The sequence below is a fragment of the Lytechinus variegatus genome, chromosome 2 (genome assembly GCF_018143015.1).
Source record: "Lytechinus variegatus isolate NC3 chromosome 2, Lvar_3.0, whole genome shotgun sequence".
Classification (NCBI taxonomy): domain Eukaryota; kingdom Metazoa; phylum Echinodermata; class Echinoidea; order Temnopleuroida; family Toxopneustidae; genus Lytechinus; species Lytechinus variegatus.
The window spans coordinates 29673851-29688898 of record NC_054741.1 but is presented as its reverse complement, the minus strand read 5'-3'; the positions used below and the strand labels follow the sequence as shown (position 1 = coordinate 29688898).

Below are 15048 nucleotides of genomic sequence, written 5' to 3'. Positions count from 1 at the left end.
AAAAATGATACAGTCCCAATAACTGATCAATCTAAAAGCAATGTCTAAGAGTGTTTTGAAGCTATAAATTGCATGAGCGGTAATAAACATGACAGGACAATAAAGTAGTTGATATGCTCCCTGTCCGATAAAATGAGCATGCAAGAAAGAAAAAAAAATAATAAAAAGATTTCATAACAACTCCATGTTACCCCCAATCCAACCAAATCAATCTTCAGCTGTATGTCAAACTATCATGTTTTCACGTCTCTATGAGTGCTAAATAGTATCCAGCATATGTTAATATACAAAACAAATTATCATCAATTCTTGATTGAAATATACCATAAATGTTGTTCTTCCGTCTTGGACAAATGTAAATATTCCATCTGGGGAGCGTTTCATCAACATTTTCATCTGACAACTTTCCTTGATAATGATTGGCTGAGAGGCACCGTTACCATAGTGGTAAAAACGGATAAAACATCCGACACTCACCTCCAGGCGACAAGTCCTTTCGTGAAACGCTCCCCAGGTAATATACCACTGACATGAATATTTGAATGTAAGTGACTGTTAAATGGTGCTAAGCCAAGGATGAGAATCAATTAGTTTTTTTTAATTGTTGAATGACATTTCCAGTCACATTTTAACTCTTGAGGAAAATGATTACTTCTGCAGTTGGGGATAATTTATAGGAAGCAATTTGATTACAAAAAATGATAATCATTCCAAAAAAATATGGTACAAATGGTTCCAATTCTATTAATGGCATTCCAATCGCACCCCTACGAAAGACACAAGAATGTGAAATGTGCAACCTGAAATGTGGAACAGACGTAAATACCATTACTTTTTTTACCTCACGATCGTTTGCACCATTAATGACATGACAAAAGCTGCAGCGGAACATATCTACAAGTCTTTGTAGCACACTATTTTTCCAATGAATGCAAGATATAATTTCTACTTTCAAGACATCTACTATCGAAAAGGAAATGCAATAATCCTGCATTATGAAACTAATCAATTGTCAGAAATAGGAAACTAAGCAACACTTTGGCACCAATCTAAATGAAATTCAATTTAATACTTGAGTTGATATTCCGAAATTGAAATACATATCCAAAATTACATATGCTGTTTCTACTTTTTGCATTAGAAACTAGGATGAAATATGCTTTGCTAGTTACAATCACTATTTCCATAGGGATAGGGTATGGCAGTTCCATGACATTTGCTCCGACGACAAATGCTCCGCTCTAATTTCCACACACTAATCCAATGACCAACTTCAACCCTGGGTATAACAATATACCTCACCCTGAACCCAACATAACACCCTATTGCAACCCTAACCCTACATCTCAGACAAAAAAAAATTAGCCCGGAGCAATTGTCGCCGGAGCAAATGTTGTGTCACCGGTAATGATGCAGTCACACTAATGGGACTGACCAATGACATGCCACTTAAAATAAGATAATAGGTTTGCTAGGTCAGGGCCCGTCTTACAAAGAGTTACGATTGATCCAATCAACCACAACTAAGGAAAGCAAACATCGTCAACATCAAATATTCACGTTTGTTCAAAACATTTTCTAGATATGATGTCTCTTCATACATTCATAGTTTTCTTGAAAATTCAGTGTGTTTCTCTTTGTTTACAAAGGACGTTGTGCGAATTTCCTGAGGAAACAATTATGACGTTGATGTTGATCGGATCAATTGTAACTATTTGTAAGACGGGGCCCTGGAGTCAGTTTAGTTAATGTGACTGCAGCACAAACACTCAGAGAGTATCTTTGGACCTTAATGAAAAGCAAACTGAAATTTAAGTTTGTTGTCATATTAGGTCCGTAGTACCATTTCTAGGAAACATCTAAGTTACGAAAATCAACATAGAAAGATAGATCAACTATAGGGGAACTGGTTACACATTGCGTTAAATGTCCAAACACCCAAACTCTAGCTGCAATACATTGAAATTTTCAAATACTTTGGTCACTTCCAACAAAATGACCACCAAGAATCGGGGGGTCTGCGATACTGTGGTCTTACCACAGAGTCAAGGTCAGTCCTCCATCGCACTCCATCGCAGTAGTCCATCCAAGACACATGGAGATAAACAGCTTGCTGTTAAGCCTTGCATTGATCGCATCTCCAACTTCACTCATTTCAGAGTCTTTTTTTAAAGTCACATGACTTTCCATTGTCACCTGACATTCCACCCTACATCATAGATGAAGACTGCGTTTGCATGGCTTCTTGCTGCGCTTCTGATGTCTTGGGTTGTTCTACACTGCCACCCATGTCGTAGATCTGCGTTTGATGTATGGCGGAGGCATGCTTCATCAATTCCCAAGGGGTGATGGCTTCATGCTGGCAGAATACACATACCCAACTTCCAGGTTCTGAAAAAGAAAGAAAAAAAAAAGAATTGTTCTCGGTCTTCTGAAATTTGCCTGACAGTGATATTACCTTTCAGACTTCCAGAAGTCACACAGACAACATTGTGTCACAACATGATACAAGAATGGCATATCTTTGTTATCATGATAAGGTATGTTTTAACCTATCCCCCCCACCAAAAATAACTATGGATCTTGAGATAGTACTCTTGTGATAAAACTTGGTAGTTATTAATCAATACCAAAATATGTCCCTTGGGTGAAAACCAAGCTGTAAATTCCTATGTGAGAAATGAATAATGAAATATGTAAGAAATACAGCTGCAAAACACTTTCAAACAGTGAATTGAATACAGACGTAAACTCTACAGTAGACCTGTGAAAGATGTTTGTCACGTTTCCTAGATTTGGATGGGTCAGTTGCGGTAAAAGAAGCTGAGAAAACTGCCAGTGGAACAGCAATGTCCATTACACTTGCCCACTCACACGTAAGAACAATAACACAGCCGATTATCGGCTCACGGACCGCTCACTAGTATCGCGCTGGTCTATGGCTCTTCTATGCTGCTGACTGCTACGGGGACGTCGACTGAAATCAAAACTGTCTCCATCAATGAACGAACGTGATACTGTTGGTTTCGCTTATGTTCAAGAGCAATACAAAGTAATGTGGTTGATGTACAAACGATCAACATCATGAAACCTTAGGCACCTTGTCAAAAGTCAGAGCAAAGTCTTCCCCCTGCAGGAATCCTGAAAGCAGCTTATTGATACAAATCCTCAAATTTTATTAGGCACTACATTTTATCATAGGACAAATGCAGGAAAGCTGTCATGACAAGACGCATAGCACCTTCATAGAAGATCTTCTGCCAAAAGACATGGCAAAGACTTCTGACAAGTTGCCTTAAAACAAAATTTAAAACTCACCATCACCACTCTTGGTTAGTCTATTCCTCTTCTTCATTGTCACCCCTTTAGCTGGAATGGTAGGCAGTGAGGAAGGATCAACATATGCTCTGTCAAAGACAATCAAACATGAAAACTATCATTTTGCGATGAAATTCAAGTCACCGCATTCAAACACTACCTATGCCAGTCATGGCTTGGCAGGAGGGGATGCCTGCCATTACACTGTAGATCAATGATGATTCAATACAAATCAGGTGCATTGCATTGAATAAACCAGTTATCATTAAAGCAAAAATAATTTGTAGGGGTAGCTTAAATAAAATGGCATGTAATCACATCCCAATACAAAATATGTTAGGAGATAAAGATGGCTAGGGTGTAAAATCTTACTAACACAACTGCTTTGATGATAAACATACCGTACAATAAGTCTATAGGTGGATTCTACCCCTGAGATAAGGGGAAAGATTTAACAGATTTTTGTGCACAGTGCAAATTTAAGTCCAGCTCACAGATTAATGTAAAGGTGTTTCCAATGTGTACTTGTTTGTATCAGGAGTAAATAAACACAACTTGATTAAGATCTACTCATTTTGCTGTTATTATGATGAACAGCATTTGCAAAGTGCCATTTATGTATTAAAAAAAACATTCAAAGACGCCAGCTCCCGAATATGTCACACTTTATTCACTCAGTTGCTAGAAAAGATGGGTCTTAAGTTCAGATTTCAATATCTAAATGTTGTCACAATCACAAAGTTGGATTGGTAGAGAATGCCAAAGACGAGGAGCGACTGATGATAAAAACTCTACCTCTGTGTGTTTTCAGCAGGTACCTGAGGACTTGAAGAATAAGTAAAGCAGGAAGAAGTCTTGGCCACAGCTGAAGTACACTGATTAGTCCAGTTACATAGCTAGAGGCCAAGTTAAGTACAGCTTATAAGCTTTATGTCCTTCTCATATTTCTACTTCATTTGAAACAAACATTTTTCAGTTGGACTTTTGAATGAAAATACACTGTATTTAATGTATTTAGTAAAAAAAGGAATACTTACACATAACCACAATCATGGTTAACTTTTTTGAAGCCTCTTGGTCTGTTTAAGTCAGGATCACTTGCCAAGTATAAATCTAATGATATCAAAGACAGAACAATAAGAATAAACATTCATAGAAATAGAAGTGATTGTAATGGACAGGGGTGTAGACAGAGCAGGTATAACCCCCAAACTTCTGAAGTAGTCTGCTGTGCAAACCTTTCGCTTGAGTTAAATGGCACGAATGCACAGCATTAAATGACTTGTGCATCGAAAGCCCTCTCGATGACAGTGAAACAGCAAGTTTTATATCATTTGTGCTAGTCTTGTGTGAAGACCCACTTGTTGATCAAAGTTTCAAACAGGGTAAGTGCCTGCAGAAAAATGTCAATGTAGTCCAATTGAACAACAACTATAAATTTGTACGGGTTACTCTGAAAAGCGACTACAAAAAGATTTCTGCTCAGGAACCAAAATATTGATGGTCTCTGGCTTATTACTATAAATGGTGTGTTTTTTGCAAAGAACAAAGAACTTGAAAGATGTAAATTTCCACAAAATTAAATGAGAAATTATCCATTATGTACAAATAAGATATTGCATAGGATGTTTCAATTTTGATTTCTTTTTTTATTGACCAGTACCAGTAACAATTGCTGCCATGAACGTAAAATATTTATCGACTTATAATGACCTAATATTCCTACTATTCCTATCATTCTGAACCGAAACCCGTCACGGCTCTAACCTTAAAATTTTTGAAAGAGAGTATCGCTGCTTGAATAAATAAAGCAATTGGACCAATATTTTTTAAACCCTAACACTGAACAAACATAGGCAGTTTGTATAACTTCAATGAAGACACAGATTCTGAGGTGTGTATATAAAATATAGAAGTTTCTACAATAGTGGTTTCATTGTCCTCCTTCCAAATCATGACAGGCCTTGGCCAGATCCACAGGTAAGTACATGTACATGAAAATCGAAAATGCATTGCTAATAGAATAAACAACCAGTCAGCATGATACAAGTATGTGTTAAACACTAAGGCTCGAATTCACAAAGGTGGATTTGAAAACCCACGGTTGAATCCATGGTTTATACAAATTTTCTGTATAAAATACCCTTAGTTTATCGCGCATCGGGCACATGTATAAAAAAATTCCAATGCTGATGCACTTTATTTTCACAGTGCGCCAAATTGACACTGAATACCAGGGTAAGATAAGATTTTATTCATGAGACCACTGTTTGATGAGTGGACTCAGCTATTCAAAACAGTGGTCTCATGAATAAAATAGCGTGAATAAAAATAAAATAAATTTTTAGTAAAGCTCAGAAAAAATCTTGTTTTTGGAATCATAGACATACGTAGGAACCTCCTTTTGTCTAGAAAGAGATTTCTACAGGAATTAGGAAACGGTTTTGAGATATGAGATTCCCAACACTGCCATAATTCTAAAAAAAAAAAGAAGCTTTTTCTGAGCTGTCCTGGCAATGCATTATTGTATAGTCTCACCTAATGGTTGACTCTTGATGAGTTTTCCCTGTTCGCCTCTCATGGCATTCTTAGCTTGTTCGGCCGTTTCAAACTGCACAAACCCAAATCCGCTGTGGATGGAGATGGCCCTGATACGTCCGTATTTCATGAACGTCTCCATCAAGAGCTCCATGATGTTCTTCCGGTCCTCCTTCCTGGTGTACGTGTTCAGGTTGCCGACGAAGACGCGGGCCGCCTTGGCCGAGGGCGACATGTCGTTGGTGTAGTTGCTCACCGCCGGGTACTTGCTCATGAAGCTGTTCATGGCGGCTCCGCTCATTCCCTGGTGGCCTCCCATGCCTTGCATGTTACCCATGCCCATGCCCATCATGCCCATCCCCTGCATACCCATCCCCATGCCCATATTCCCCCATGTTCCCCATATTTCCCATATTCATCCCCATGCCGTGGGGACCACCGTGGGGCCCGCCGTGGTGGTGGGGCTGATGGCCATGGTGGCCGTGGTGGCCATAGCCGGGCCCAGAGCCATAGTTGCGGTGCATCGCTGAGAGAGGTCGGTCTCGTGGGCTGCAGACAAAAAAAAATTTACATCCTTGATAGAAATCATACACTTATCATGTGAGAGATATATTGAAAATCCCAAAGCAACATCCACACCCAATTAATAAATTTGAACGTACCAAAAAATGTACTTGAAGGGATAAAGCCTCGTCGATCTGGCACTGCACACTGGCTGCAGGGCCCACGATCAATTGGGCAAAGCAAATTTTCGTATTATTTCATTTCATGTCAATTTCGAACTATAAAATATGGATTTTCATTTTTCCATAAGGCAGTGATTTTTCGAGTTGATTATAAAGGGGATATTTCTAGAGAGAGTCAAGTAGACTGCTCCTCTAAGTATACACAACTGTGCATCACCTTTGTCAACATATGTCAAGTTTCATTAAGAATTAGGAGAGACTATATTAAACAATGCTTATTCCACAGGTTCAGGAAAGAATCAATTGTTTTTTCACTTGACAATGACGAAAAAAATATTTCATATACTAAAATACAAAATAGTGAGTGGAAGAAATCATCAGTCTCCACATTTGCATACCGATCTGGGGAGCGTTTCATCAATATTTTCATCCGACAAGTTGTCAGATCTGGGGCCCGTTGCAGAAAGAGTTGCGTTTAAACGCAAGTCAAAAAATCAATCGCAAGTAAAAAAATGCGCGCTGTTGATTGGTTGAAAATCAAATTACTATGATTTTTAGAGTTGCGTTTGATTACAACTCTTTCTGCAACGGGCCCCTGACATCTTTCCTTGATTCTGATTGGCTGAGACACACTGTTCCTATGGTAACTGTCGGATAAACTGGTACTTGTCGGATAAAACGTCCAACAAGTCCTTTCATGAAACGCTCCCCAGGATGTGCATATAAATATAATGTGAAATAAAGCAAAAATCTGAAATGTAACAACTTTCTTATTTTACATCCGATTTTGATGAAATTATCAGTGTTAAACTTGTTGGATTTTTTTTCCTTTTATTAAAAACAACACAAGTATAACACTGAAAATCTCATCAAAATCTCAACAAAATCAGTTGTCAATCCAATTGTTTTAATTCTTGGTAGAAAAAATTGAATAAACCTACATGTAATTTCAGGTAATAAAATACATGTGGGGATATGACATCATCAGCCCACCTAATAAATATTCATGAAGACATGCTTAGAACTGTTTCATCAAATCTTTAGAATTCAATAACTTTATATATTATTCAATTTTGATGAAATGTTTAGCTTTGTGAATTTTACTCTAATTAGATATAAATATTTTCAGACCGGAACACCCTTTAAGTCAGAAAAGTTGCATGTCTGCATTACAAGTAGAACATCTCTGGAAGTCTCGCCTGCATTATCATTTATACAATATAGCAGCAGTGCTGACTTTGGAAACTACTATAGCATAATCATTCACAAAAAACACAGTTCATATAATGATACAATACTATGTTCATTGACTATAAATGACATTTGACCTTGATCATGTGACCACAAGACTTATCAGTGATACTTGATTACCACTATATCCACATTTTATAAACTATATCTGTAAACTTTGAAAGTTAAGACAGCAATCTAATAATTTACTCCAAAATAGCCAAAGTTCATTGACCTTAAATGACCTTTGACTTAGGTCATGTGACCTGAAACTCACATGAGATGTTCAGTGATACTTTATTACTTTCATGTCCAAGTTTTATGAATCAGATCCATGAACGTTCAAAGTTATGATGGTAATTAAACAAATACCCCCAACATGACCAAAGTTCATTGACCTTGGTCATGTGACTTGACACCCAGGCAGGATGTTAAGTAATACTTGATTAACCACATGTCCAAGATTCATGAACTAGGTCCATATACTTTCTAAGATATGCTGTCATTTAAAAAATTAACCTTCGGTTAGGATTTGATGTTGATGCTGCCGCCGCCGTCACCGCCATCGGAAAAGTGGCGCCTATAGTCTCACTCTGCTATCCAGGTGAGACAAAAACCCTATCATTTAGTTGAGGTAATATGCACAATCAAGGTGTGCAACTGTGTTTTTCAAACTTAAAGGGGAAGTTCACCCTGAAGAAAACTTTGTTGTAAAAATAGCAGAAAAATTAGTAAAAAATATTGGTGAAACTGAAGGTTTCAGGAAAATCCGTTAAAAAGTAAGAAAGTTATTAGAGTTCAAAGTTTTGGATTTGTGACGTCATAGACGAGCCCAGCTGCCCCATGTGTTATGTAATATAAAATGCATGAATTTCAAATTTTGTATGGTTCCTGATGACTTAATTTTGTTTTCTATTCATGATCGGGTGTGAAATGATTTGTCTATTGATATACAAAGGGTTCAGTGAAAACCATTTTCATATTTTCTGAGAAAATGACATTTGATTTTTTACCATTCGCTATGTATGAATGCTGCTCGCATATGACGTCACAAATCAAATAATTGAAATTCTAATAACTTTTTAATTATTTGATGAATTTTTCTCAAACCTTCGGCAATATTTTTGAATATTTTTTCTGCTATTTTTACAATAAAGTTTTTGTCAGGGTGAACTTCCCCTTTAACTCCTTATATCTTTCAAAGTGATACATATATTTCTTTGAAATTTGTATAATAATTACCTATAATTGGTTAATCAACCACTACAAATTTAATGAAAAATATAGATAATGACAAGTGCTAATTAATACTAATTACCAGTACCCAAATTGCTGGAAAATAGCATGTAACACATATTTTTGTCACATAAAAATTTATTGAAAAGTTAATTTTTAAGGTCTTAAATAAAAACTACCCCTATGAGTTGTATTTCATCAGATTGCACTTTTTAATGGGCATTCCAATGATGCTATAAGTATAATAAACTACTTTGTGATTTTGGGTGTAAGAAAAAGCTATATGTGTCATAGTGATTTGACAAAGCGACACCTGAAAGTTTCAACCTTATACTAAAGGGGATAATTTGAACATTTATTGCCACTTTTTGCAATCACTGAGGAAAAATAGAGATACATATTGTGTATTTCAAACTGGGTTGAAAAAGAGCAAATTCTTGGTTATTTTAGTGTCTTCTGAAATCCCAGTGTACCCAAACCCTATCAAGATTGTGGAACTTGTTGAATTCTTTCATTTGATACCAAATTCACTGTTGCATCATACCTACTTTTCTAATTATGGTAATTTGTGTGATTTTTCTATTAAAAAACCTACAGATACCATAGAATTTTTGACAATTTTCAATGTAAAACTTCTGCATTACTCAAAAGTAATCGACCATACTAACGGAAAAAAACTTCAGTTCAGATAATCATACAAAATATAGTAAAGGATCATCCCTGAAAATTTCATAAGAAAATTCCACTCCAAAACAAACATATTGCAGTTAACATGAAATAGCTTTTTCACACCGAAAATACAGGAAGAAAATGCATGAATAAAGATAAGCATGTGACCTTTCTCATTAATATGCATATTTATGCATGTTTTGATCTTTTTTTAAATATCAATCAATGCAAATGGAAAAAGGCGTTAAAAAGTACTTTTCAGATATTTTCAAAATATTCATTGTCAGTTGCACACCGACTATTCTATTGACCTTGATCACCCTAATGTCCATATTTCATGAACTAGATCCATCTACTTCAAAGTTATGACATTTAAAAGTTAAGAATCAATGTTGATACTACAAGGTCAAAGTTCATTTACCTTAAAGGACCACAGACCTTGGTCATGTGACCTGAAACTCGTGCAAGATCATCAGTAATACCTGATTACCCTTATGTCCAAGTTACATGAAATAGGTCCATATACTTTAAAAGTAAAAAACTGAACCTTGGTGACGATGCTGCCGCTACTGCTGCTGCCGCCGCTGTCAGAAAAATGGCGCCTATAGCACTCTGCTAGATGCAGGCGAGACAAAATGAAATTGATAATATTCACAAGACTACATTTTCAAAGGTTACAAAAGATGATTACTGGGCATTGGGTATGCACTTGTAATTCAAGCACTACACAGGGAAGTGATGAATTGATGCAGAGGGTCAAGCCTTAGTCAGGTTTCTCGGATGATGACGTAAAAGGTTGGTTCCAGACGTAAATAGTTGTCTGATTGATACAAATCTGTAAAACTCAATTACACACATACATTACCCCCCCCCTCGAAAAGGGAAAAAATCATGTAATACTAGCAAAAGTAAGATGTAACAGTAAAATTGAAATTTGCACATATCTTGAAAATATATAAAGTATCAGAAATTTCTACAGAACCATATTTTATTCATACATCCATAGAAAGAATTGTGAAAAAAATGCTTGAAAATAACGAAAACAATAAACAGTGAACAATAAACGGTGAAGAATAAAGTACTCACCAATAACGGCTAAAAAAAAATCAGCGGTCTTTCAATAAATGACACCACTCTGCATAAAATAAATCAAATAAATATTAAAAGAAATTATATAAATTTTATATTTTAAACAAGCTTGATGAGAAAAAAAAAGTTTAAAAGGTCACATTTGAACTGAATTCTGAAGTTAAATGAGCGAAAAGCCCAAAAGATAAAAACCAAACGGTCATGAGCTGTGTACAAACTTCATTCAATTAAAGTGGAAGTGGATTTTCATTCTTGCTTTAATAGTTTTATTTGCTTGGAATTGGAAAATTGCCGGGACATATCGCGCTGATTTCTTGCATCTTGGCAATACTGAATACAACTGCAGAGATGCCAAGTTCAAAGACCAGCTATGCGTGAGATTTTCTGTGAATCTCAGTGAGACCACAGACATTGTGTACAATGTATATGGAGATAGGCTGTGATAATTGCGTGAGACAGAGATTTTAGGGGATGAACAAGAGTCCAAAATGCTTGAGTCTCACGCATAATGCGTGAGACTTGGTAGCTCTGCAACAGGCAAAAATTAGTTTTAATTAACCTTACTAACGACTCAGTCTAAGGCCCTCATTTTAAGATCGTGAAAGGACTTATCCCGTTATAGATCTAAGATGGCGAGGCCCGAGGGTGTCGGTCTAATTCCAAATCCATTATGACCGTTAAAAGTACATTAATCTGAACTTGTCTTGATTGATAAAGTCTGTAAAAATGTTCAGATGCTAACTGGAGCTGGGACCTGTTTGTAACGTTAATTCTGCTTTAGGCCTAACGTTAGGCCCTGCTAGCTCTCACTCAGCTCAGTCTCTATCTAATGAACACACACCAAAACAAACACGTTGTTCGGCTACACACATTCAATGCAGCTGCAGTAAACGTCATTTCTCACGACTGTCATTGTATGCTCAACTAACTCGATTAAAAACATCTCCCTTCCTACCTAGCTATTGAACCTATTTCCCTAATAAAGACGATCATTACATTAGTTATGAATATTACTTCACATCAATCAAAATTTTTAACTGGTTAATTCACTAAAAATGAAAAATGTACAAAATAAAACACCCACGTGTAACATTTCCAGGTGAACCAGACGGCAGAGATCAGCGTACAAAATACATAGCGAGATAACTATAGCTAGCTAGCTGCGCTAAATAAACCCAGCGAGACGCAAAACGTCGTGCATGCCCGGCCGGCCGGGCCGCACCGGCCCTGCCGTGCCGGCGATGCCGCGCCGGGGACATTACACAGAGCTGCATCTTGCATGCTCGTATGCGCACGTGGGGTCACTGAATAATAACTTCCTCAATTAATCAGTCAGGGTGGGGCACAGCTAGCGAGCTGGGGCCGATTGCTCGAAAGGGTCTTTCAAAGGACCGTCTTTTGTGTCGCTCATCTTTCTGAAATGTATGATAAACAAATAAAATTTGTTTGCTAGAATTCAAATAAATTTGTATACAAATTCATAATATATCACATTATTTTATACAAAAAGGTGTTTTTTTTACTCTAACGGATGAACAAAATATGTTTGCAGGTAATGAATTTATTTAAAATGCGTTTCACATGGCGCATCATATTGGGCGACACGAAAGACGGTTCTTGCAAAAACCCTTTCGTGCAATCGGCCCTGATGGACTCCTAATAATGGAAGACGAGAATTGGAATTGAGGAATTGAAGATGCATGCTCAGTGCTCACTCAGAGTCACGGTTTTCTATGGAAATTTTGAGGTCAAAAGTCAGTAACTTAAAATGAGCTGATGATTATTTATTTTGTATTTCATTGGGGGCCTGCATGAATAGGCATATCTGCAATTCGAGCCCCGAGGTGCCACTTACATTGACGAGTGGATACCATGCGCGACCAAAAAACACGTAAAAAGGATGTCTTTTTTACGATAGGGCACGTTACGTACGTAACGTGATAAGGGTGCCAAAAACACAAAAATAATGAAAAAAGGGTAGCTATTTCGCTAGGAAAATTACGTGTTTAGGGTCTAATTTGTGGGATGATAAAACAAAATTAAAATGTTTTATAGAGGATGTCATTTTTGCCCCAACACTTCGTGTTTACTGAGAGTCCGATTTGCGCGAGGTGTAGAAATGGGGTCGTAAACCAAATAAAGCTGACGATCCAAGGAACCGTAAGAATAAAACATTCCTGTACTTGTTTAGGGGTCCATTTCAGGGAATATTTGCCAAGAGTATCGTTTTTGTTTCCAATACTTGTTAAGGGTAGGGTTTCACACGCCAATACTTGTTAAGGGGTTCATTTTCAGAATATGGAAATTACGTGTTTAGGGTGCTTTTCGAGACCCCTTGGTCTCGCATGGTATCCACTCGTGAATCGAAGTGGCCCCCCCGGGAATTCGAGCACCAAAATCAACTTCTCCTTGTCCCTTTTTAGTCAGTGTACTCCCTCATCTTGTTTGAGCACATGCATTTGGTAGTGATATGTTGGTATTATTATGCATGGCCCAAGAAAATGTTCTTATCCTTCCCACCTTACTTTTCTTCTAGAAATAACTTCTTCTTCATCATCATCATCATCATCGCATCCCACTCTTCATCAATTCAGCATCCTCATCGCCATTATCATCATCATTCTCATTACCATTATCATAAATTTATAATCATCCTCATCATCTGATCATCATCACCATCGGCATGATCATCATCAGCATCTCCATCATCATCATCAGCAGCATAATCATCACCAATTTATCATCATCATTAACAACATCATCCTCATCATCATCATCATCGGCATAATCATCATCAGCATCACCAAAATCATCACCATCATCAGGCATCACCATTATCATCATCACTATTATCATCATCATCATCATATCACCACCACCACCACCATCATCATCATCACTATTATCATCATCACCACCATCATCATCATATCACCACCACCATCACCACCATTATCATCATCATCATCACCATCATCTCTATCATTTATAAATCATGTTAACAGGAGGCTTCAGGGTAATAATGTCATGAAGTATATAGTTTTACATTCCAGACAAACACATCCTGTGAACATTCCACAAAGATAATGAAAACACATTACCCCCATTATTGTCTATTTTTTTTAAACAAGAGACAAGTTTATTGATACAATTTTCCAGGTTTAATACATACAACGTAATAAGTGCACAAGATGAGCTGCTAAGCAATGAAAAAAAAATACTCTCAATGCACCAATCAAAATGAACTTGGGATAAATTCCAAGCCACAAACCATTAGCACAGAATGTAGAATGAATAATAATGATTTTAGTATTTGGTAGCTTTTTTTAAAGAGACAGAGCATAATGAAAAAAAAACCTTCTAATTGCTCTATCACTATCAATTACCAAAATGGCTCTCTAAGCAGATTTTTTATGACAACATTGATTAGGCCTCCTGTCTACATCCTAAAATCATAAACCATCCCAAAATACTCAAACAACCATGCTAGTAAAACAAATAAAGATTATATTTACCTAAAAACAAACACATTTATAAACTTCATATAGTCATACCAAGTAAAACAGGAATCTAAGAATGAAAGGATTGTAAGTCAATAACCAATTGTACAAAACTATAACAAGTACGGTACACTTCATAGGATTAAACAATATAAATGGGGTATTCGCAAAAAAATGTGCTTGCAATTGATATTTAATATCACATGTAAATTTGCAATTGATTGATCAATTGTAAATAAACAAAATCAATTTACATCTTTAGTAGCAAGCAGAACAGAATTCGATTGCAAGCCCTCTGATTGATTTTGAGACTTATTACTGACTTACCCTTTTAGATGAACAATACTAAGAGAAATATTGAATGAATACTTGTGAAACATCCTTTGGAAAATGTGGCTTATAATTATTGGTCACTGCTACTTGCATACATGTACATCGAAATCTAGACATCTGAAATACAATACTTTGTGCCAATCATTATACATATTTGCTGCTTTAGTCAAATTAAAGGACTTAGATAAAAGTTGCTAAAGTATAACAAACCACAATTAATTTCATTCTTATTCATGAACTAAAATAAGCCCCCCCCAAAAAAAAAAAAAAGATGTACATTTTCTTTCTTACAGGAAATAAAATATATTTAAAAAATCAAGATTTGTGCACCTTCTGCTTGCTTAAGAATGCCTAGACAATGTCCTATAATTGAACAAGTTTGAAAAGAACTACATGATTACATATTGTAAGCTTGGAAATGCAGCATTAATCAAGAGCATCGCAAAATG

At 36.5% G+C, this 15048-nt stretch overlaps 1 pseudogene; it reads right to left on the bottom strand.

The window, feature by feature from the left end:
• Positions 1 to 847: 847 nt before the first annotated feature.
• LOC121407785 lies at positions 848 to 10233 on the bottom strand (annotated as a pseudogene).
• Between the last annotated feature and the right edge of the window lie 4815 nt (positions 10234 to 15048).